The sequence below is a fragment of the Manis pentadactyla genome, chromosome X (genome assembly GCF_030020395.1).
Source record: "Manis pentadactyla isolate mManPen7 chromosome X, mManPen7.hap1, whole genome shotgun sequence".
NCBI lineage: Eukaryota > Metazoa > Chordata > Mammalia > Pholidota > Manidae > Manis > Manis pentadactyla.
Genome location: NC_080038.1, coordinates 2,631,713 through 2,657,918, shown reverse-complemented (window position 1 = coordinate 2,657,918; position 26,206 = coordinate 2,631,713).

The following is a 26,206-nucleotide window of genomic DNA, read 5'->3' as shown; positions in this document are numbered from 1 at the left end:
TGGACAACTTCCTAGAAAAATATAACCTTCCAAGATTGACCCAGGAAGAAACAGAAAATCTAAACAGACCAATTACCAGCAACGAAATTGAAGAGGTAATCAAAAAACTACCAAAGAACAAAACCCCCGGGCCAGATGGATTTACCTCGGAATTTTATCAGACATACAGGGAAGACATAATACCCATTCTCCTTAAAGTTTTCCAAAAAATAGAGGAGGAGGGGATACTCCCAAACTCATTCTATGAAGCTAACATCACCCTAATACCAAAACCAGGCAAAGACCCCACCAAAAAAGAAAACTACAGACCAATATCCCTGATGAACGTAGATGCAAAAATACTCAACAAAATATTAGCAAACCGAATTCAAAAATACATCAAAAGGATCATACACCATGACCAAGTGGGATTCATTCCAGGGATGCAAGGATGGTACAACATTCGAAAGTCCATCAACATCATCCACCACATCAACAAAAAGAAAGACAAAAACCACATGATCATCTCCATAGATGCTGAAAAAGCATTTGACAAAGTTCAACATCCATTCATGTTAAAAACTCTCAGCAAAATGGGAATAGAGGGCAAGTACCTCAACATAATAAAGGCCATCTATGATAAACCCACAGCCAACATTATATTGAACAGCGAGAAGCTGAAAGCATTTCCTCTGAGATCGGGAACTAGACAGGGATGCCCACTCTCTCCACTGTTATTTAACATAGTACTGGAGGTCCTAGCCACGGCAATCAGACAAAATAAAGAAATACAAGGAATCCAGATTGGTAAAGAAGAAGTTAAACTGTCACTATTTGCAGATGACATGATACTGTACATAAAACACCCTAAAGACTCCACCCCAAAACTACTAGAACTGATATCGGAATACAGCAAAGTTGCAGGATACAAAATCAACACACAGAAATCTGTGGCTTTCCTATATACTAACAATGAACCAACAGAGAGAGAAATCAGGAAAACAACTCCATTCACAATTGCATCAAAAAAAATAAAATACCTAGGAATAAACCTAACCAAAGAAGTGAAAGACTTATACTCTGAAAACTACAAGTCACTCTTAAGAGAAATTAAAGGGGACACTAACAGATGGAAACTCATCCCATGCTCGTGGCTAGGAAGAATTAATATCGTTAAAATGGCCATCCTGCCCAAAGCAATATACAGATTTGATGCAATCCCTATGAAACTACCAGCAACATTCTTCAATGAACTGGAACAAATAATTCAAAAATTCATATGGAAACACCAAAGACCCCGAATAGCCAAAGCAATCCTGAGAAAGAAGAATAAAGTAGGGGGGATCTCACTCCCCAACTTCAAGCTCTACTATAAAGCCATAGTAATCAAGACAATTTGGTACTGGCACAAGAGCAGAGCCACAGACCAATGGAACAGACTAGAGAATCCAGACATTAACCCAGACATATATGGTCAATTAATATTTGATAAAGGAGCCATGGACATACAATGGCGAAATGACAGTCTCTTCAACAGGTGGTGCTGGCAAAACTGGACAGCTACATGTAGGAGAATGAAACTGGACCATTGTCTAACCCCATATACAAAAGTAAACTCAAAATGGATCAAAGACCTGAATGTAAGTCATGAAACCATTAAACTCTTGGAAGAAAACATAGGCGAAAACCTCTTAGACATAAACATGAGTGACCTCTTCTTGAACATATCTCCCCGGGCAAGGAAAACAACAGCAAAAATGAGTAAGTGGGACTATATTAAGCTGAAAAGCTTCTGTACAGCAAAAGACACCATCAATAGAACAAGAAGGATCCCTACAGTATGGGAGAATATATTTGAAAATGACACATCCGATAAAGGCTTGACGTCCAGAATATATAAGGAGCTCTCACGCCTCAACAAACAAAAAACAAATAACCCAATTAAAAAATGGGCAGAGGAACTGAACAGACAGTTCTCCAAAAAAGAAATACAGATGGCCAACAGACACATGAAAAGATGCTCCACATCGCTAATTATCAGAGAAATGCAAATTAAAACTACAATGAGGTATCACCTCACACCAGTGAGGATGGCTGCCATCCAAAAGACAAACAACAACAAATGTTGGCGAGGCTGTGGAGAAAGGGGAACCCTCCTACACTGCTGGTGGGAATGTAAGTTAGTTCAACCATTGTGGAAAGCAGTATGGAGGTACATCAAAATGCTCAAAACAGACTTACCATTTGACCCAGGAATTGCACTCCTAGGAATTTACCCTAAGAATGCAGCAATCAAGTTTGAGAAAGACAGATGCACCCCTATGTTTATTGCAGCACTATTTACAATAGCCAAGAATTGGAAGCAACCTAAATGTCCATCAATAGATGAATGGATAAAGAAGATGTGGTACATATACACAATGGAATACTACTCAGCTATAAGAAAAGGGCAAATCCAATCATTTGCAGCAACATGGATGGAGCTGGAGGGTATTATGCTCAGTGAAACAAGCCAAGCGGAGAAAGAGAAATACCAAATGATTTCACTTATCTGTGGAATATAAGAACAAAGGAAAAACTGAAGGAACAAAACAGCAGCAGAATCACAGAACTCAAGAATGGACTAACAGGTACCAAAGGGAAAGGGACTGGGGAGGATGGGTGGGTAGGGAGGGATAAGGGGGGGAGAAGTAGGGGGGTATTAAGATTAACATGCATGGGGGGGTAGGAGAAAAGGGAGGGCTGTACAACACAGAGAAGGCAAGTAGTGATTCTACAACATTTTGCTATGCTGATGGACAGTGACTGTAAAGGGGTTTATAGGGGAGACCTGGTATAGGTAAGAGCCTAGTAAACATAATATTCGTCATGTAAGTGTAGATTAGTGATAGCAAAAAAAAAAAAAAAAAAAAAAGGGCAGTTCCTGTGTGGTAACCTCCAACGAGTTCTACACAAGGGTATAAAGGGCATATAAAAGTGTAGGCAAAGGGTCTGTTTGTGTTTATACAGAGGATCAAAGCCTAATTGGGCTACCCCGAAAATGAACTAAGATACGATATGAAAAAGAACTTCCAACATCTGCACTCTCTGGAAGACTCATGCCAGAAGATGATCATCAAAAAACCCCAACAAAGATCCACGCACTGCTACAGCTGTAGATGCACTCATCCCACCAGTTCCTGGACCTGCCATGGGAATGAGGAAGGAGATATCTAAGCTGGCCTGTGCATACAGTAAAACAACAAAATTGGACTGGATCTATACTGTTGGAACTCAACCAAGAATTTGGAGAAGTGCAAATTGTAGCGCTCCAAAGTCTTACAACTACAAACTATTTATTGTTAAAAGAACATATGGCATGTGAACAGTCGCCAGGAATGGGTTGTTTTAATTTGTCTGATTTCTCTCAGACTGTTCAAGTTCATTTGGACAATATCCACCATAACATAGATAAGTTTTCACAAATGCCTAAGGTGCCTAACTGGTTTTCTTGGTTTCACTGCAGATGGCTGGTAATTACAGATATGCTTTGGTTATGTAACTATACTCCTATTATGTTAATGTGTGTGTGCAATTTAAGTAGTAGCTTAAAACCTATACATGCTGAAGTTACTCTACAAGAAGATATATCAAAGAAATAATCAATCTTCCCATGTTTTCTTCCGCCTGCTACTTCTATAGCTTTTCTTCTTCCTTCCTAATTACAACCCTTAAATAGAATTCGTGCCTCATATCAAATTTACCGAGTATCATAATTCTTCCAAGTGGTAAAGATACCTCAAGACAAATGCTGGGCATAGAAGCCACAGGGCATAAATATGCAAAGAAGTAAAAAGTTAACTTTTTCAAACAATAAGGCTTCTCTCTCACTTACCAACTTCACATTTCCCTGTATGGCCCCGGAAGATGACTGGTTAGCCAGAGACGGGTAAGATTCCTCAAGGGAGGAACAACCTAAGACAGGCACAGTCGCAGGGGGGCCATCAGGTGAGAAATTGGGGAGCAGCAGAGGTGAGGCTTAGAACCTCACCCCCCCGTTCTGAGAGAAATCTTCTGCATACGTGGATGTTTTATTGCCCTGGTCTAGCTTGGATTAACACATAGTCTACAGGCACACACCTGATCATCTACATTTGCTCTCTTACAGCACTAAACTATGTTTTCTACCTTTATCTTGTATCTACCTACCACTTCAGCATTTTATTAAAAATAATAATAATAAAGAGAGAAATGTGGTATCCACATATAAATCAAGTATAAAAACCAAATGAGTATTCATATTTGAACTGACTGTTTATAGTTCATAATGCATGAGCAAAACCAAAAGTTTCTGTGATGACTGCCCTTGTACTGTTCACTATGTAACTTATTCATTATGTAAGAATTTGTTCTACATGTAAAAACTTGTTTGTTATGCCTCAGAAGATTGGAGACTGACAAAAATTAGGCTTGGGGTGGAATAATGATTGTGCATTGAGCATTGACTCCCCTATACAGAATTTTATTGTCGTTAACAACCATTTGATCAATAAATATGAGAGATGCCCTCACACACACAAAAAAAGGACAGACTTCCAATGGTAAAATAAATTAGTAACCGGGATGTAAGGTATAGCATAAGGAATATAGTCAAGATATTGTAACAGCCTGGTAGGGTGATAGCTGGAACCTAGAATTATGTATATAAATGTTCTACCACTGTGTTGTACCACTTGAAACTCATGTAATGTAATAGTGTGTGTCAACTACCCTTCAATAAAAAATAATTATTAAAAAAAAAAAAAAAAAAGAATGCAGAAGCCCAGTTTGAAAAAGACAGATGCACCCCTATGTTTATCGCAGCACTATTTACAATAGCCAAGAAATGGAAGCAACCTAAGTGTCCATCAGTAGATGAATGGATAAAGAAGAGGTGGTACATATACACAATGGAATATTATTCAGCCATAAGAAGAAAACAAGTCCTACAATTTGCAACAACACAGATGGATCTGGAGGGTATTATGCTCTGCAAATTAAGCCAGGCATAGAAAGACAAGTACCAAATGATTTCACTCATCTGTGGAGTATAAGAACAAAGAAAAACCAGAAGGAACAAAACAGCAGCAGACTCACAGAACCCAAGAAAGGACTAACAGTTACCAAAGGGAAAGGGACTGGGGAGGGTGGGTGGGAAGGGATGTACAAGGGGGGGAAAGGGGCATTACGATTAGCACACACAATGTAGAAGGGGCACGGGGAGGGCTGTACAACACAGAGAAGGCAAGTAGTGATTCTATAGCATCTTACTATGCTGATGGACAGTGACTGTATTGGGGTATGTGAGGGGGGACTTGCTGATGGGGGGAATCTAGTAACCATAATGTCATTCATGTAATTGTAGATTAATGATACCAAAAAAAAAAAGGTAGGAATGAAATTGTTCATGGACATGACAATATTTGGAGAAAGAGGTGAGGGTGTGAGCTACACAGTCTGGGGAGGAACCTTCACCTAGTGAGGATAGCGGTGCAGGGACTCCTAGGTAGGAGGGAGCCAGGCGGCTCCCAGGTAACTAGTGGACAGCAAGGTGGAGAAGAAGGTTACAAGGTAAGGATTCAGAGTAGGAGGGTGCCAGGTACTTCAGGTCATCATCCGGGTAAGTTAGGAGCCATCGCAAAGGGCTGAGCAAGGCAGTTGTCATCTATTACTGTGTTAAGACAAGTCTTATGGGTGTGCCCAAATGTTGCTAAAAATTAGTTAGCGAAAGGTAACCAAGGAAAGAAGGATGTTTACAAAATTCATGGGAAGAAGAATGGAGCTCAAACCAGGAGGGGGCTGTGGAGTTCAGTATGTGAGTCTCAGTATATTTTGCAACCCTCCATAGTTTTTGAAACCTGTGAATGGTTTACGTTTCACGCCCTCACAGCCAAATTCAAACCCACCTTGGTAAAACCTTCTGTGAGGGGATCATTTCGGAATCAATGGCTTTGAAACAGCGAAGGGTTGTTAGTTGTATACAATTAGTGACTTAATCATAGATCTCATTGAAATTCTGTGTCATCTAGTTCAAGTAAAGGTATTTCACTTTAAAGCATAATGAGTTGCTACCCCCTCCACCCCTGCATTTCAGGGTTATTCTTGCTTTTGAAATCCTCTTCAGTTATACTGCAGAGAGCTTTGACATACAGATTCATGAAATCAACGCTATATTGCTACTGAATAAAACTGAAACAAAAATAGCAAGAGAGGTTCTCCAGAGAAATTTTAAACATGTATTTATTGTATTTGAGAAGAAGTTGGCTCTTTACTAATACTTGAAAATATGTAAATACATTGTTCTGGAAAAAAAGACAGGTTAATTTTTTTCCTGTTGTGCTTTCCTGTTTTTGTAAACTCAAATTTTTATTTAAAGTATATCAAGAATATCTCAAACATTGCATATTTAATTATCCCACTGTTACATGAAATTATTTTTGAAAGAACATTAAGGTAAAAATATATTACAAAACTACTGGATAAATAATGTGCAACAGCAATAGAATTAGACCAAAACATCTAGTTAAAAGAAACAATGCCCACAGGTGGGCTGAATCATTTTTATAAAAAGACTGCATCCTAATAACGTTACAATAATATTCAAAATTTATCTGGATAATGCAAAACAAAACCCAGAAAAATCTATTACCTACATAAATATATTGAGCAGATATACATACATATATACTATTTCTGAGGTAGAAAAAACCTATTTTTCTTTTCTAAGGAGGTTTTAATACATAGCTATCCTTACTGGAAAGAATTTGTAGAGGAAAAATCGTGAATTCATAGCAATAGCTCATAGACAGTGATGGGGATCTTTTAATAGTAAAATCAGGGGTTCCCCTGAACTTGCCATGCCCTATAAGAATTTGAAAACATATTTAAAATGCATTAAATATGTATTAAAATACATTAAATTATACATTAAACATATAAGAGGGATATGTTTTGAAAACCATGGTATGCTATCAGAGAATAATTTTCACAGATGTAAGTAATGCAAACATTTCCCAGGAATCTATACACCGTTACAGCTTGAGAGAAACTATTCTCCTTCAAGTTATCATTGCCTGCGTCCAGAAAGTCTTATGCATCAGCTAAACCATTTGGGTTTGATCATCTGATATTATGCCAAAATATGGGTCGCATCGTTCATCTTTTTTCATAGTGCTCAAGTCAAAATATACCAAAATGTATCTGTGTGAAGGACAAGAAGACCTTCACTGGTTGAGAACATACTGATTTATTAAATATGTAGACATGCCTGAATACATATAAGGACACTTTTATAATACTGCTAGGTACCCATTAACCTGTTCATTAAGGTTAAGGGAAATCAGTTATTGGTGAGAAAATATGGAATAAAGAGCCATCGATGAGCCAGGCAAAAAAAAAATGAAGTTCAATGAAAAATTCCCATTGGAATCCATTTAAATTTCCTAGTTGAAAGCTAATCTAATTTCAAAATCACTTAGTTCTATCAGTAAAAACATCTAAGGATGTGAAATTCCAAAAATCACTTATGGAGGCATAAAGAAAACAGTCTTCGTGGGTAATAATATTCAAGGTAAGAGGCAAGACACAGGTGAGCCAGGAAGCACCTATTTTCAACAAGCCAGTTTTCAGCAGCCTATTTTTGAAGGGTAACTCTGGTTTTATTAGGGCCACAGCTGTTAATGGGTTGCTTTAGCTAGCAGGTATTTTACAGTGTTCACTGTTTCATTTTTAAGGTCTTGTTTGTTTCATTTTCTTGTTCATGGAGATATATTTCAAAGGGAACTCAGACATTATGATTACAATGAAAATCAGTTAAGCATTCAGTGTAACAGTACATTGAAACATTTTTTGGAAATCAGGAATTTTAAATCACTCGATTTCAAATGATATTTTAAATCATTTGATGTTTAAAATGGATTTAATCATTTGATTAAAATGGAATTTTTAACCATTTGATTTAAAATGCTTTGGAGAAATTCTGGGGGTGTTGGTCCATTTCCTCCCATGCTCACCACCAAAGACTGATAATCATACACAGAACAATAAACTGAAAACAAACACCCTTATGTTTAATTATATATTGGGTGATAAGCATAAAATATGTCCATTTTCAAATATTCAGTGAACTTTTTTTAAAAAACTATAAAACAGGAAATTGTCTATAACCCTAAACACAGGCTCACTGTTTTCGTTATCATTTCTCAAGTTAAGAATTACACGTTACCTGAGATGTACAATGTGCATTCGTTAAAACTTTAAAATATATGTCACACAAATGTTATCAGGTCACTAAAAATTCTTCCATCACATGGTTTTAACAGCTACCAATCAGTCCGGCCAAGGTGTGGGCCATGTTTTTGGCAATGTAGGTGGTGTATCAGACGGGACAGGCTGATTTCAGGGAGGCAGAAGAGGGAGTGTGACCTTCCTCTGTGGAAGGAGTAGGTTAGCAAATGCCATAAGGCTCTTTGTCTTATTTGTCTTATCTGAGGCTGGCTCTGAAGTCTGCAGGGCGAGCACTTGGAATGAACAGATAAAGGTCAAGTGGGAGACAAAAGCAGGTAGAAACCCACATGCAGTCTGTACATCACGGCACCCCCGGAAGTGGTGAACATGCATAATATTGGGACGGTCATCATGCCTAAAACAGAGAACTGCTGCAAGGACTGAGTGAGTTATTAGGGACACAGCCCTGAGAATGCCACCTGACATACAGGCTAGTCCCATACCTATTCCACCTGTAGTGATGACAGGGTTATTGCTAATGATCTGCCAAACCACTCATCATAAAGCATGTTCCTAACACCACCAAGGGGCATAGGAATTCCCTCCCTGTTTATCCAGCAGTAACAGACATGAATTCAGTTATCAAACTTGTTTTCTCTCCATTACCGAAAATCATTCCCCTCTTGAAAGCCTTTCAGAAAGCTCTTTGTAAACGTCCGTTTTTATTTCAAAGACTTGCCTTAAATCTTTGAGCTCTTACATACACAGACAGACACTGGCTGTTCTAAGGAAGGTAAGAACATGATTTGTTTTTTATTAATAGGAAACACCCCTCAGGTATCTCAATATATCTGAGGGAGGAAAATGTCAGAAATATATGTTTTTGGAGCTTTATGGTTTTCTAACATACATACGATTTTTTTTCTTCTTTGATATTTGGTAGGGCCTTTTGAGCATCAACTATATAGTTAAATCTTATCCTGAATCAATAGAAAATAAATTGGAAATAATGATGGCAATTCAGAGGTCACCACTGGAGCTAATATTTGAATACACCCTGTGAAGAAAGGAGAGAAGACACAGATAATCTTGGGTAGCCCAAGTGATGACATTAAGTTATAAATAAATGTCTAAAAATATGCCTCAACATATTGCATGTGGGAAAATTTGTAAACAGCAGTCATGACTAAAGAAGCACGTGGGAATGAGGACCCCCACAAATTGTGTTTATAATAACAGTTATAGAGCATGTAGTAAACCAACAATAGGTTTTATAGAGTGACGACTCCTAGATTTCATCAAAGCTTTCTAATATGTTCAACAGTTCTGTAGAAGGTGCGAAGACAAATGAAGATTTCATAGATTAGTCCGCTCAGCAGTTTAATTTTTTTTAATCTTATTTAATTAAAATCTTTTCATTGTATGAACCTCAGCAGCATAATTTTTTTTTTTCAGGAAGTATGGGTAAAAAAAATATCAGCCGTTTGTGTCACCAGAATTATTTAATATGATCTCTTGAACAGAAATGAAATTCTACAGGGTATTAAGTTCTCATACTGAAAGGATGCACATACCAGGAGTAGAAAGGACTCAGAGAAAGTGGGAAGGAATTCAAAGGGAAGATGTCCAGACGTAAAAGAAGAGATCGTAGAAAGTGTGGTGACGAAAAGACATTTTTGGCCTAGGGATGATTAACAAGCGTGGAGGGAAGCAGAGCTGAGATTTGAGGGTGCACGCACGTGCTTCATGCGCGGCAGTCCGGGGAATCTCTTCGTGCATGAGGAACCTGCAAGATGTCTGACTTACTGTGCACCCCAAAAAGTTGCTTTGCAGAAAGCATTGTCCCAAACCATGCAGACTTTAATTTCTAGAGCCCAAGGTTGCCATCTCACAGGTGTGCAGGGTCCGTCCAGAGCAGCCACACACTTTATATTTCTTTTAGGGGTAGTTGGGGATAGGGCATAGGGAGGCACATGTCTTTTGAGTTTGAAGGGCTGCCCAGTTCATATTTAAGGTACACGTATTTGGTGCAAGCACTAAAGATTTCCTTTAAGAAAACTGTAGCTGTGTCAAATTTGCTCACTTCTATTTCTCACACTCAAATTTTGACAAAATTGATTTTTTCCTAAGAATATAATCTATGCGCCAACACACTTTGTGTGTATATAAATACATATAGGTTTATATATGCAAATGATGGAGGGATCGATGGATGGATAGATAAACAGATGATAGGTCATTAGGTGGGATGGATGGTTGAATAAATGGCTAGTGAGAGAGTTTGATTTTTCTTTTTGTCTCATAGTACATTAGTTACATGTCATGCACATTACGATCTGTGGAGGAACCTTGCATTCTAAGATTTCAACTCTGCAAGAGTCAGAATGTTTGGGTACCATTCCCATTACCATCCATGCTATTTATAGAGAAAACTTCCTTCAAAGTTTGGCATCTCTTTAAGGGTCTAGCCGCTTGCTTCTCCTCCATGGCAGCAACTTTGACATCACTCAGGAGCATGGTAGAAAGAGACCCAACCCCAGACTTGCAGACCCAGAATCTGCATTCTAACAGTGATCTGTGTGCACATTACATTGGAGAAACAAGGGAAGTGCACACCTAAGTCAGCTCTAGGTCACGATCATTCAGGAGTGGTCACCTACCATATATTTTTTTAAATGGATGAAATAAAAGCAATGCCAGGCCAGTCACAGAAAACTGGTGTGTCCTGGTGGGTATTACTAGTCAACTAAGTTGACGTGACACCTAGAGAAGCTGCATGTGTTCTAATTCATCAGGGTGAGAGTATAGCTCCTGAGGTCTCCCAACACTGCATATTTTTCCTGTCTGGCTTTGTGTTTTATCATTTATCATGTATACCATGATCTTCCTTTAATCTAAAATTTAGTGATGGCTTTGCATGCCTGCTTCCCAGACTGGAATAGATTTTTGAGGATGGAGACCGCATTTGAAGGTGTCTGAATGGGGAGCAATTTCCATGTATCAAATTGAAATCAATACCACATTTTATTTAGTACCTGTAAAAAAAAAAAAAAGACAGCAGCTCACGTCGTCATGAGCCCATCATGTTCCGTGAAAGCCACAGCCTCGTATAGCTTACCTGTAAGGCTGCCAATACTCCGATCAACGTTGACACCTGGCTCTCTGCCTCGAACTGCCAATCTGTGCGTCCGCTGATGAACTTGCACACAGTCGCACCTGGGATGCTGTTTCAGCACCAAGTCAACAGTGATCTAAAACAAGACGCCCCATTTGGTTGTCCTGTTTTCCATTCTAGACACTTGATGCTTCTAAGGCACTAACGTCTATCCATCCATTCTCCTTCTGTGTTTTGTGCTTGGATTTGAATCAGGAGCTTTAACTTATACCTGTATAGGACAAACCCTTCTGGCCCTGAGGACAAAGGGCATTAAAAAAAGGTATCATCTTCGGGTAAGGTCTGTCCTTCTATTGGTACGTCTGTGGCGAACCACGGAGCACAGCCGCATCTGTGACCTGGGACTTTCTGGATGCCCAAAGCCTCCCAGGCCTTTGCCTCGCTGAGACCCAGCTGCTGAACCCTCCTGTCTCACCAGCCCCTCTGAGCTCAGAAAGCTAGGGTCACGTGGACTGATTCACAAGCTCTGATACTTAAAATGCCTGAAGGTCATTTTCTTTGCTTATCTATGGGAATCCACCATATGATTCTATAGAGATTAAATTATATCAAAATGGAAAGATACAAGTATATCTTGAAAGCTATAAAGCAGGACAGAATGAAGGTGTGCACCCACCCCTATCATTAGAGGTATAAGCACATGGCATGGGCCAGCACCCTCCTGCCACCTTCATCCATAATTCTTACTAGTCAAGGTGACATTAAGGTCATTTATTCAGGGATAGCTGGTCTGTCTAGATTCCAGGGAGCTGAATATCTGTCCCCCAAATATGTCCACATGCTGATATTTCGAACCTGTGGCTATATTACCTTACCCAGTCAAAGAGACTTTTCGGATGTGATTATGTTAAGCGTCTTGAGATGGAGAGACTATCTTGGATAACCCAGGTGGCCCCGATATAGTCACAAGGGTCCTTATAAGAGGGAAGCAAGAGGCTCAGAGCTGTAGACAAAGGGTAAGACTGAACCAGGAGTCACAAACAGAGATGTAAAGATGCTACACTTTTCACTTTGAAAACGGAGACAGGGACCACGAGCTGACAGAGACAAGTGGCCTCTAAAAGCTGGAAATGCCAAGAAAACGTCTCCCTTAGCGCTCCTAGAAGGAACACAGCCTGCGGACCCATTTTAGACTTCCTGTCTTAGAATGTAATACAACAAATTTGTTTTGCTTTGAGCCCTAATTCTATCTATGACTATGTCCATTCCAGCCATGAAAGGGAAACTAAATACTTACCAACAGAGAATGATACCACTATTTTTTCCTGCATTATTTAAAGATGAATTTGATACAGTGCCCAGGTAAAGATTCAGTGCCAGGATAAATTTGATATACATTCCATTGCTAATAAAGGCAGAATGTTCTGGGTGTCTTGTATCTCACCTTGACTGTCCCAGCATCTCATTACTATCTTTAATTTCCAAGACCAATTTATTACTAGGATAATAAAAGAGACTGAGTTATTTCATGCAGGAATTAGAAGGTCTATTGTCACACCTCCTCCCCCTGTTGGATTCCCTTGGGCTGAAAAGCCATCATGAACCTCAGGGGGCTGATATTAGCAAAATGCGTAGACTCGTAAAACCTTTTGATTTTGAAATGTTGTGGATTCAGAGGAAAGCTGCCAAGAAAGAAAAAGGGTTGCATGAGGTCAAAAGTATCTCTCACTGTTTCTCCTGATGTGAAACTCTTGCATGACTCTATGGAGCATGCCCACTGGGAAACATGCACTGAGACCATGCACAGACCTCATTCCATCTTCCCCCATTTCTCATGCATGTCAGTGTATGTGTCGTGGTAATTCAAACAGCTGCATGCACGTGTAGAATGTCCAAGACCGTCCAGATACACAACTATGCCCCCACCACAAAACCTCCCTCCTGTGACCTATCCTATTCTCAGCCTCCTCATTCTCCTGCCCTGGCAGCCGCTGAAAACGCAAAAATTGGGGTCACGGTCTATTTTAAATAGTTCATTTTTCGAAAGCCTGCCAGACACGTTACTTACAATGCGTCATTCACGCTTGGATTGGTAATTAAAAATGCCAGCCTGTAACCTGAAGGTGTAAAAAGGGGAAAAAAATACCTTTGCTATTTCTCTTGCAGTTCAAATATTATTTTAATCTTTATTGCAACCTCTCAAAAAAAAGGCAACTAAAAGTTTAGAATCTACACATATCAGATCTCAAACTCATCTCTAAAATTGGTCCTCTCTGAAGTGTCGCATAGGGAGCCATCCAGGGTGGTCAACGTGGGAGATAGACTTGTTTCACTCAGCCTACAGTTCTTGTTTTATTTTCTGTTCCTTTTTGGAAGCGTGAAGGCAAGTTAAACTCCGGGACTCCGCTGAGAGGGGCTGGATTATGACACGCACTGCTTATCCACCTGTTGGACCCTTGAATTTCTTATCTATAAAAGTGGGGATCCTGGTAGGTCACCACAAATCACATTGAGTGCATCAGCACACATCAATTCTGGTTACACAGCTGGTGACGCAGGAAGATATTCATTAAAATGACGTGTTCCATGAAGGAAAACAGGATGGAGGTTCCTCAAAAAATTAAAACTAGAACTAGTCTTTGGTGGAGGAATTCTACTTCTAGGTACTTATCTGAAGGGTAATGAAAACCAGACTTCCAAAAGACATCTGCACCCCAGGTTCACTACAGCATTATTCACAACAGGCAAGATGTGGAAGCAACCTAAGTGTCCATCAACAGACGAATGGTAAAGAAGATGTGGTACATAGACACAAAGGAATATTACTCAGCCATAAAAAAAGAAATCCTGCCATTTGCCACAATATGGATGGATCTAGAGGGTATTATGCTCAGTGAAATAAGGCAGACAGCAAGACAAATACTATAGGACCTCACTTACATATGGAATCTGATTTTTAAAAAACCAAACTCATAGAAACACAGAATAGAACAGTGATTACCAGAGGTGAGGTTAGGGGATGGGAAAATTATAGTGATATCCTAAACACTCACATACTTTTATGATGGAGAATTTAGAGCAAAGTGTTGAAATGAAAAATGGGCATAGGTGGCCCAAAGATATAAACCTCCCTTTATAAAATAAACACATGCTCCAGATGTCATGTAAATCATGGTGATTATAGTTAATAACACTGCAATTGTACATTTTAAGGTTGTTAAGAGACTAAATCTCCAAAGTTCCTATCACAAAAAAAATGTAACGTTGTGTGATGGATGTTAAGTAATCTTATTCTGGAAATCATTTCACAATATATACATATATCATATCATTCAGTAAAAAATTAACAAAAATTTTATAAGTGCAATGCTTTAGATATAGATATATGCTGTTGATTTGTTAATGCTTGCTAATCCAGTTTGATGGAGTATATGGTACAAAATTTAACACATTTTTTCATTTTGAGAAGGGTGGTAAAAGAAATTATAGTCTGTATTGCTGTACGAAGGTAAAAATCTACAAGATTTTAAGTTGACTCATACAACACTGTCTTTAGTGTGTATCTGAAATATTTATTATTTACATACACATTTATTATGAGTAATATCCTAAACATTCACATACTTTTATTATTGAAAATGTAGAGCAAAGTATGGAGAAAAAAATACATGTAGTAAAATCATGTGCTGTTTTCAGAACAGCCTTTCTGCTATTGTTCTGAAGTATGTGGGTCACAAAGCTGGCTGACATGGTGTTATCTCTGCTCCATCAGTTAGCACCTTCAGACAGGAACCCGGCATGATTTATCATGGAAGTCAGGCTGACGGTGCTCAGCAGGACACATTTCGTATGCCGTCGTTGTAAAGGAGAAAATGGTGTAACTCTGGAAATGCAAAAATTGGGGTCATGGTCTATTTTAAATAGTTCATTTTTTGAAAGCCTGCCAGACACATTACTTACAATGCGTCATTCACACTTGGATTGGTAATTAAAAATGCCAGCCTGTAACCTAAAGGTGTAAAAAAGAGAAAAAAATACCTTTCCTATTTCTCTTGCAGTTCAAATATTATTTTAATCTTTATTGCAACCTCTCAAAAAAAAGGCAACTATAAGTTTAGAATCTCCACATATCATCTGCTGATACGGGAGAAGCTGTGTAAAAATTTAGAATCCATTAATGTCAAGATTTAAAATAGTAAAATGTAAGTTATCTGGCCGATTAGGAAAAGAGAGCATTACACATTAACAAGATTTCTGAATTGTAAAGAATTTCCTTTTTCTTAGTTTCCTTCCAAGAGCAGTGAGTAAGTAGGCATAGATCATGAAAGGATGTCTCAGGAGGTTCACTTAAAAGAGTCAGTTTATGAATGTAAAAGATATAATTTAATGTTTACATTTCAGGAAGCACCTGAGACTGAGTTGAGATTTCTTTGGCTGTTTCTGTTGTCTTAAGACAGTTTATTCTTTTTTTTTTTTTTTTTTACTGAAGTATCATTGACATACAATCTTATGTGGCTTTCCAGGACACAGCCCAGTTGTTCAACAGTTCCCCATATTATTAAATCCTCACCCCCACTTAGTGTGGTTACTATCTGTCCGCGTGGGAAGATGTCACAGAACCATGGACTATATTCTCCATGCTGTACTACCATCCCGGTGACTGTGACATCCCTTCCCCCATTCCAAACCCTCCCCATGGTAACCACCAGTCACTTCCCAGTCTCTATGAGTCTACTGATGTTTTGTTCATTCTGTTTTGCTTTGTATTTATATTTCACAAATGAGTGAAATCATTTGGGACTTGTCTTTCTCCTCCTGGCTTGTTTCACTGAGCATAATACCCTCTAGCTCCATCCATGTTGTTGCAAATGGCAGGATTTGTTTTCTTCTTAGGGCTGAATAATATTCCATTGTGTATATGTACCACATCTTCTTTATCCATTCATCTACTGATGGACACTTAGGTTGCTTCCATATCTTGGCTATTGTAAACAGTGCAGCGATAAACATAGGGGTGCATCTGTCTTTTTCAAACTGGAGTGCTGCATTCTTAGGGTAAATTCCTAGGAGTGGAATTCCTGGGTCAAATGGTAAGTCTATTTTGAGCATTTTGAGGAACCTCCATACTGCTTTCCACAATGGTTGAACTAGCATACATTCCCCCCAGCAATTCTCCACAACCTCACCAACATTTGTTGTTCTTAGTCTTTTCGATGTTGGCCATCCTTACTGGTGTGAGGTGATATCTCACTGTGGTTTTAATTTACATTTCCCTGATGATTAGCGATGTGGAGCATCTTTTCATGTGTCTGTTGGCCATCTGGATTTCTTCTTCAGAGCAGCGTCTGTTCAGGTCCTCCACCCATTTTTTAATCAGGTTATTTGTGTTTTGGGTGTTGAGATGTATGAGTTGTTTATGACAGTTTACTCTTCTTAGTTCATCTTATTACCTTTTCCAACAATTTGTTTTCTAAAAAGGTGTATAAACATCAGCCACATTCTCTTTTAGTTATTTCCCAATTTTTCATTGATTAAATCTGAGTTAACTACTTGGCATCAATACTACCAATGAATGAATGATACACTTAGATGGCTTCTTTAGGTCCCTCAAGGCTTATCTGAATGGAGACGCTAGTGGGGATTAATGACCTCTGCTCATTTAAAGTCCAATGGCTTTGTTGCACTTCCTACACTCGAGTCTAGTAACTTTTAATACCTGCCCATACGGGAACATGTCTGCAGAGGTTTCTTCTTCGTGAATTAAAATGAGATGTGATATTTTGTGACCCAAAAGACATATCAAATATTCATTATAAACTACTGAAGGGCATCAGAGACCTGAGGAGAGTTTGGGAACATCTTAATGACTAATTATGTAACCCTAAATTAACAGTAAATGCAACATCTGTTACTGTAGCCTTCAACCAGAACAAGAAGCCCTTGTGTCCATAAGTTCTGTGTTCATGTATCTATGGATATTTAACCATCACGGTCAGCAGTATTCCTTCCCCAACACTATTTTTTGAAAATATCCCACTAGAGGCTCATGAAGTTTTTGACTAAACAGGAAATAAGATGAGCACTAGATTTATAAAATGTTCAGCATATGGCTGGACCTTAAGGGTCACTGGGTTATAGCTGTTAAAAGTGTACATGATGTGGAAATCTGGGTTTCCATTTTTAAGAATCTGTCCTCTGGAACAATGATGTTCTCACAGTGAAAAGAGTATATATGTCAAGTGTATGCATATAGGAAGGAGTATAGAATTGCATGTTGCAATAAAGAATTCTGCAAATACACATTTCCGGGCACCCTTGAAATGTGCCCCATCCAAACAGATATATGCCCTAAATCTAGAAAACACACCAAACTTCAGAGACCTACTAGAAAAGAAAGAACATAAAACATCTACGATGTTCTATCCTGATTACATATTGAAATTCTACTACTTCATCGATAGGGTTCAATAATTTTAAAATTAATTTCTGCCATTTATTTCATTTTTAAAAATATAGTTACTTAAATATTGAACCCTCTATACAGAGCTAGTATTACATTTCTAATGGCTATGCTGGAATACTGGACATATACACAGATATTTTTACTGCAAAAGTTTGTATGCAATTGCATATGGCTTTTATTTATTGTCTGTTACAGCTAAAAATTGTGACCAAGTTAAGTGTCCATCACGGTAAAAATTGTTAAAGTGATCATGGTACAGTCATACCATTAGAGGCTTCAAGTGAATAAGGGAAATGACATGAATTTATGTCTAGAGACATGAAAAGTTTTCTAAATTACAGTGTCTGATGGAAAAACAAAAGGCTATTGTAAATAGTGCTGTGATAAACACAGGGGTGCATATGTCTAAAGGTACAGTACCTAAAACAGGGAGGTATTAATGGAAGGAAATTGTATGACTCAGCATCCTCCTGAGACACAGACCCATTTATTTTTGCTAACCTGATTAACATTCACAGCTCATAGTGGATGAGACGGAGGTTCTCCAATCAAATGCAAAGGAGAATCATGCTAGAGGTTGATTGAGATGCAGATTCCTGGTGCCACACCCCGGAAATTTGTTCTGAAGTCTCTGGGACTGCTCAGGAAATCTGCAAGCTCCCCAGGAGGACCTTGCCAGTGAGCAACACCCCCACTGGCTCTGCTGAGCCTGCAGGGGCTCCCCTTCTGGCCAGACAGGGCTTCCCTCTCACCTGGAGCTGGTAACCATGTAGAAGCAATGATCTGTCCCCTTCCTATACTGACCTAGCATCCCTGCCCATTTTATGCCACCCTCTGCTCTGGGGCTTTCTACAGCTAGCGTTCCCTTCTCCCACCTTTAAAACACCACCTCAAAAGGGGAACAGCCTTGACTATACTGAAATCACTGCTTCCTCACCTGTATCCCTGCATCTCGTTCATCCCCAGCCATCCAGGTGGGAGCTCAGCCTGTCCTGTCCCTTTCTCAGGGAAATCTACCCCAAGCAGATCAAACCAATTTCAAATGGGATTCTAGTTTCCCACACAGGTCCTTTATGGCTTACTCTAGTTTGTAATGATCTGTGTCTCAATGTCAGTGATATCCGGTGTCTTGAGAACCCATACTCTTAGATGCTATGCAATATTGATTTTCCTGAACGAATGGAGACGTGATAATGGGGATGATGGTGGTGGGATTGTGATGGTGGCGACTGTCATGGTGGAGGCAGTGAGCAACACCGAACGTTTGGAAGGATACAACTGTAGGAAACACCCCAATATTTAGAGAGCTACTGATACAACATCTGAAAGGAGCTAATCATCAGAGTGGGTCCTCAGCCAAGGGAACGTGTCTCTTAACAAATGATGCAAATCTCCTAGCCTCCCTTAATTCTCTCTGTGCAGAATTCTGTTCTCACACGGGCATAAGCCATTTGTGAGGCATGCAATCGACTACAAGCTGTTTGCAATCACCATGTGGCCTGGAGTGGGTTCGCCAAAGATATTTTCCCCTGTCTTCTCATTTCCGTCACACTGTCTCTCCACTCCAGTGTGGGGGAGTTCTTTGCAGTGGAACGAATACCAGGCCCCCCTTGAGGGGAACAATGGTGACAGGTTAGATGAGGTCAGGATACATTGGCTGTGAATAAAGCCATGCCAGTCTTTCCTGTCAGCCATAGAGTTTGCTAAGGTGTTGATTGAATCTCATGGCACACTGCTGTGGTAATTAACATAAAGCGACAGTCGATAATGGGCTGCTCTGGGGGCTGATCAGACTTTCTCTGCTGATAGGCTCCATATCACATATGGCTAAATATCTGGAGCCCGGATGCATGGAACAGACTGAGAAGAGAGGGAACGAGATGGATGCCCTGTCTGTTTTGACATCAGTACGTTCAACAAAGACTTGAAGATGCGTATCTGGTTTTGTGACAGGTGGCATGTAGGAGATGCAATCTCTTGTAGGTAGTCATTTTTCTGTTGCACCAAGGGGAAAGGAGAAGGGATCAGAAAGGGGAAAGAAGGACACAGGGATCACAAAAATAAAGTCACCTAGATTGCTTTATTTGGAAATGTGATTTTGCTCACTACTTGTGACCTCCTGGAGATAAGGGATTCTTTGCATGTCCATCTTTATCTGGTCTATAATCTTTATCTGTCCAAACCTCACTCTGACACAGTACTCAATGCAAGGACTTCAAGTCAAAACATATTCCATTCAGTCTAAACAAGACACACCTCAGTGTGCTTGACATAAACACCTTTGGTTTTCTTCTGCAGCAGAAGCATTCAATGTTGTGTAATTAGAGATTGTCGCTTTGTTGAACACAATTTGTTGTTGTGACCAAAAAAAGAAAATGTTCAAGTTGATTTGTCTGAAATGCAGGAAACATTTCAACTAAAAATAGATTGTTTGAATGGCAATATCCAAGTTCTAGTACTCTCCCTAAAATACGTCAACCCTCTACAATCAAAGCAATCATTCCAGTAAAAGAATTCCATAGACACACACACGTTTAAGTTGTGGAGAGAGATTTGGGGCCTCGGGAATGAGAAATGAATGTGTATGTTATCTTGTCTTGGTTCAAGATGAGAAAGTTCCTAAACCCTTCCCATTTCTCCAAATGCAGGACGTGTCTATGGACAGTCCATAAAACCGGTAGCCACACAGTTTGTAGATGAACTAGATAACATGGTGTGCACGCTGCAGATGTTTATACATTATCGTGGTAACATATCATGATAACATTATCTACAGAATTCCGCCCTGTTGGAAATAATCAAATAACAGTCTTAAGCCCCTGTGCTTTAAGAATTAAACTAGATCTTCGTCAATATATTTGTGAATATTTTATGTGCACTCGAAACCATGTGTATTCTTCTGTGGTATATTGCATCTGCACAAGCTCATTAGGTCACATTGGTTCTAGGCTTACTACGTCTGTCACACTGATATTGAGATTTTTCTATTTCTGCCTTTTCCATTTTGAAGAGCAGAATATTAAAAACTCCAGTTACAGTTTTGGATTTGTTTGTCTCATCTTTCCAGCCTCTCAGACAATGCTTCATGTATTTGAAGCCCAGTGGTGAGATGCATAAAAAATTAAGGGCTTTCCTATCTTTGTGTGAATTGATTCTTTTATCATCATATAGTATCCTTTTTTTCATCCCTGATATTATTTCTTCTTCTGAAGTGCACATTTTCTGATTTCCAAAGTGCCCATCCAGCTTTGTTTTGGTATTTGCATAATATAATTTCTACCCCTGTATTTTTCACTACAAGCCACTGCGTATCTTTATATTTAACGTTGATTTCCTATGGACAGTATGTGACCAGTTTTTAACCCAGTCTGATGATTTCTGCTTTTTCATTAGAGGAATTAGACCATTTACATTTACTAAGATTCCCCTGAAGTGATTGCAGTTATGTTTGCCACCACACTCACTGTCCTCTAGTTCATTTATCATTTATCTTTTTCTCTCTTCCTGAATGTGTGTAGACTTGGGGCCGGCTTCTAAGAAATCATATGAGGAGGTAACCCACTGGATTATATCATGTAACAAAAGTCTGTCTTATTAGAGAATCTTACTAGACTCTTTCTCTCTCTCACTGTCTGTTGCTAGCTTGGAAAAAGCAAGCTGCCTTAACTTCATAATTGCTAGACTGTCAGGCAATGAATTCTTCTAACAACCTGAGCCAGCATATTATGGAAATGAATTCTCCCCCAGCAGAACCTTCGGAAGAGAAAGCAGCCCTGGCCAGCACCCAGATAACAGCCTTGCATGTGGTCCAGCTCTGCCGCGTCCACACTCCCAGACTGAGAGATAATAACTGTGTACAGTTTTCAGCTGATACATTTATGCTAATTTGTTATGCAGCCAAAAAAAACCTAACACATCTGTCCAGGGAGTTTCATTTATTGGGAAAGATCCATGTCTCATATCATATAAGTCTTATCTATAGCTCCCTGGTAGACTTGGGAAAATAGGATTCTATTTTTCCCTTAGTATAGCAGAAATTCACTCCATCTTCCTTCATCAAAGATGGAAGTCGAACATCCTCTCTTGTCCTCACAGGGTTAGTTACCAATGACCTTCCTTATGATTGCATTTGATCACCTTATTGGAAATCCACAGGACAGGAAGATTTGGACGTAACTCATGTCTACTTTCAACCTGGACCTTATTCTGTGTACATTTTTGCATCTCAACATCCTAAATATTCTGGGTTGAGCCTTTCTGGGATTCCTCCAGAGGCAGTGAAAACCATCGATGTCCTTGCTTGTATTAGAAAGCATTTATTCATGCACCAGCTCTCCAAGCACAATGGAAGGTTTTAGCTGATGGTGAGCCTCAAACAATCCAAGAAAAGTAATAAGCTAAAGAACAAGGTGGCCTCTGGATTTTTTTTCTTCCCACCCTACCCAGAGCAGACAAAAGGACGAGGGGAACACACACATATGCCACACACTTGCTTGAGCAAGAGAGTGTCGTCTGCCTTCACCCAGAAACTTACCTGGATTCTCTCCTCAGTACTACCGTGATACTACCGTAAGGTCATAGCTAATATTCCCATATTACAGATAGAGAGATGAAGACACAAGGTATTTGGGGCAGAGAATAATTTCTAATTGGGCCAATATTACAAAGTTACTAATGGATAGAGCCATTCTTCAAACATGGAGCTGTGCTCCCCTCCTCCAAGATGCATTATTTCCAAATATGAAGTCTGTAGCAACATCCTAGAAGCATCCCTCAGTATTCCCCTTGTCTTGCGTTGGCAAAGAAAGGGTTCTATCTATTCACCTGGGCCACCGAAAGCCCAGTGAAGAGTTCCTCATCCTTAACTCTGGTGACGTTCTCTCCCTGATTCTGTTTATCCTGGTGCACCTTGAGGTGTGCTTTCTTCTAAAAACAGAGGTGATTTTAGCTTTTATGCGTGCATTGCTTTCCAAACATCTATCTACCAAAGGGTATGCAGTTCACACAGCCCATAGCGTTTACTAGCCTCACAATTTATTCTAATCATATTCAAATCACTCTCTATATGTGCCTCTGTGCACACGTTTTTCTCTTAATCGCCCCATACCTCATTTCCCAAGGTTACCCACATAAAAGAAGATTTAAAATTCTTTTAGGAAAATTGAATGAGTAGGATGACCTTTCTGGGAGAGCTATGGAGAAGATTTTAAGCTTAAAAGACTTGAAGAATGTACCAACTAATGGTGCCAAAGAGTTTTTCATCAGAATATCCAAATATGCACTGTATCTGTTTATTGAATTTCTATTCTCCCCATAATTAAAACATTAAAATGGATTCTAGACATCTGCTTTTCTCAAAAACAGGCAGTTTTTAGTTTATGTAAAACCTTGTTTTATACTGTCAATATAGTATATGTACTATATTATATGTAACATATATTTAATATAGTATAACATTATATATATATATATGTGCATATGTATAAATGTAGTAATGAGCAACTACAATATAAAATAGCGTTCATAAGCAGTTGATACCTAGTTTCATGATTAAATCTGTGGTCATCTATAAATACCAAAGTCTGCTTTGTAGGTGACTACAAAGAGAAAAAAAGATATTTCATGGTACTTAAGAAGCCCCATAATACAGCTGATTTGTCTCAGATTTTAATCATAGCAACACAATGTTGGGATCTAACTAAAGATTTTATAACTGCTAATTTGATAAACAATATAAATTAAAATTTCCCATTACTGTCCAAGAAAATGCATTTTTAAACTCATTTTATCCATAAAACATTGTGCTTTTTAATTGCATCTACATAATGTAGCATTCACCTAACATATCCACTGTACAAACCTTGGCTTGTTTTTGGAAACTCATATTTGTATTTTGCAAGGTTGACATTGCAGGTTTTTATCTGTGGTTATGCAATGCTGATACTGGATTTTGCATGTTATTAAAATATTCTCCTGGTGATCCTGGAATACCGTTAACTCAGTTGAAGAGTTACAAGTGATTTAGTAATGTACAATATGTATAAAATTCTCTTCTCTAAGGTATAAGGACAATATTAAAATGCAATGTACACCTTGGAAAATGCAAAATAAGCAAATTTTAAGTATAAAAAATTGAGTTTATTCTTAATGTTTTAAGCCCTTAGCAGCTCATCCACAATTTCCATCCTGTGAACATTCATTTGATTTATAAACATTGAGATTTGGATGAAATTATTCTATTAGCCTGTCTCAAAGTTTTACTTTCCATGTTGATACAATTATTTTGATTTTTAATTGAAGGTGTTAAAAATGCTAAGGGACAGTAACCAACTTTGGGCATATTGGATGCGAGCCTGCTCTCCAGATGTATGTAGTGCTGTATCAAAATGAAGCAATTACATCTTAAAACTGAAGCCATGTAGATGTTGGTTCAATAGCAAAGGACAAGATCAGCCTCTTAATGAGATTTTAAAACCCAGTTGGACTCCTTCTGGTTGCAATAGTCAGGAAAAGTAGTATCTATCTCTTAGGAGAACATTTCTAGTCTCAAAAGGTCTCATAGCTCTGAATTCTCAGTGCCTATCTCCTGGCAGGAGTTTAGTTTTGAGGGCACAGTTTGGGAAGTAACAGTTCGCATGAGCCACCCCTGCTTCATGGACTCAGGGACGGAGGGAGGGAGCAATGAGAACTTCCAAGCCGCCTCTGATGCGTGTCACTGGATGAACCTGGGAGCTCCTGCTGGGGAGGTGGACGGCTTCCCACAGGGAACCAGAGGCAGAAAAATGCCTCCCCCTGAAGGTAATAACATTCTAGTCCCCGGATCCCGTGCAAACATGTTTAGGACAAAGGGGAATTCAGGCTGAAGATGAAATGAGAACAGTTATCTATTCACCTGACTTTGCGATAGGGGGATTATCTGGTGGCATCTAGTGGGATCACAAGGGTCTTTAAAAGAGGAAGAAGGAATCATAAAAGAGAGCCACATGTCATCAGGATGATGTTGCAATGCAATGTATATTTCGGACTCTGGACTTCCAGAAGTATAAGGTGATATTTTTGTTATATGCTACTCAGTTTGTGAGAATTTGTTATAATAGCAACAGAAATGCAATACAGGGCAGATGATAGACTTGTTGGATGGAGCAATTAGAGGGTTTTCTTTAGATATGTCTCTGATTTTTCTAAAGTCATCTCTGGAGAAGAAGGGATGGGGGTGGCGGGGAGGGGACCAGTACAAACACACTGGGCTTGTCTGACATAATGAGGATTCCACTGGCATTGAATGAACTTAGATTTAATTTTCTCTTTCAATAGACACTAAACAAGGTTACCATTGTGCAATACTTTTCCAACCAAATGCTAAAAATGCATTTTCACCAACGACACACAGACTTAAAAAATTCAAAGCCCACGTCCTTAGCAGAGCTGAGCCCCCAGTAATAATAGGATAGATTGTTTTTCTTAGAGCCATGAACTACTTTAGTCTGAGCAGTTGCATGAAATATTACACCTAATTGGGAGGAGTGGAAAGGTTTCTGTTGAGGAAGTTTTTAATATTCCTCCCATTTGCGTGATGGGTTCACTTATACAGGAAAATGGTACCTTACCATACGGGCGATGGCAGTCAGTCAACATTAATTACCAGGACTTAATTATAATGATGGCAGGATTCAATAACTATAATTCAGAAGGGTGGCAGTGGGTCTGCCAGCTGTGAATTTTCATCTAAAGATTTAGTTACTTTAGAACCAGAGTCTAGAAATATTTTCCTATTAATAGCACTTGAACAATGATTGACACTTGTGCAATGATTGACACTTACACAATGACTGACTTGATAAGCTGCAAATGACAGACAGTTGTTGGCCTTCTGAGGGCAGAATATTTCCTTTTAGATATTTAAAGAAAAGGGGGAGGGGAGGGAGGGAGTTGTTCCAAAGACAGATGAACAATTATTTATTTTTAAGTGTGTTATACTTTTATAATAATTCCCTGTGAAATTTTCCATATTATATATAACTTAAAGAACTTGGAATATAGACTATAGATTCATACCATTTATGGCCATTGAGATCTAATAAGTTACTTAATGATTATATATTCACGTCCTTAAAGAAAACATACTTAAGACTTGATGTATTTTATAGGTCTTCTCCAAGTTACGGCTAAATAACCTTAAAACTTCAAAAACATCTCATTGCATTTCTAAGCTTAGGAAATAAAAAAATCACTTTTTCACTCTAAAATGAATGCCCTTTTTCTCATTCTAATATACACAAATTCTTTAAAAATAGCAATAAAACCTGCAAATCTGAATGACACCAGTATGTGTCATTTGATGACTTATATACTCTTAAAAATCGTGTTAAAAATCTGTGAAAACAACCACCTCCTTATATCACCTC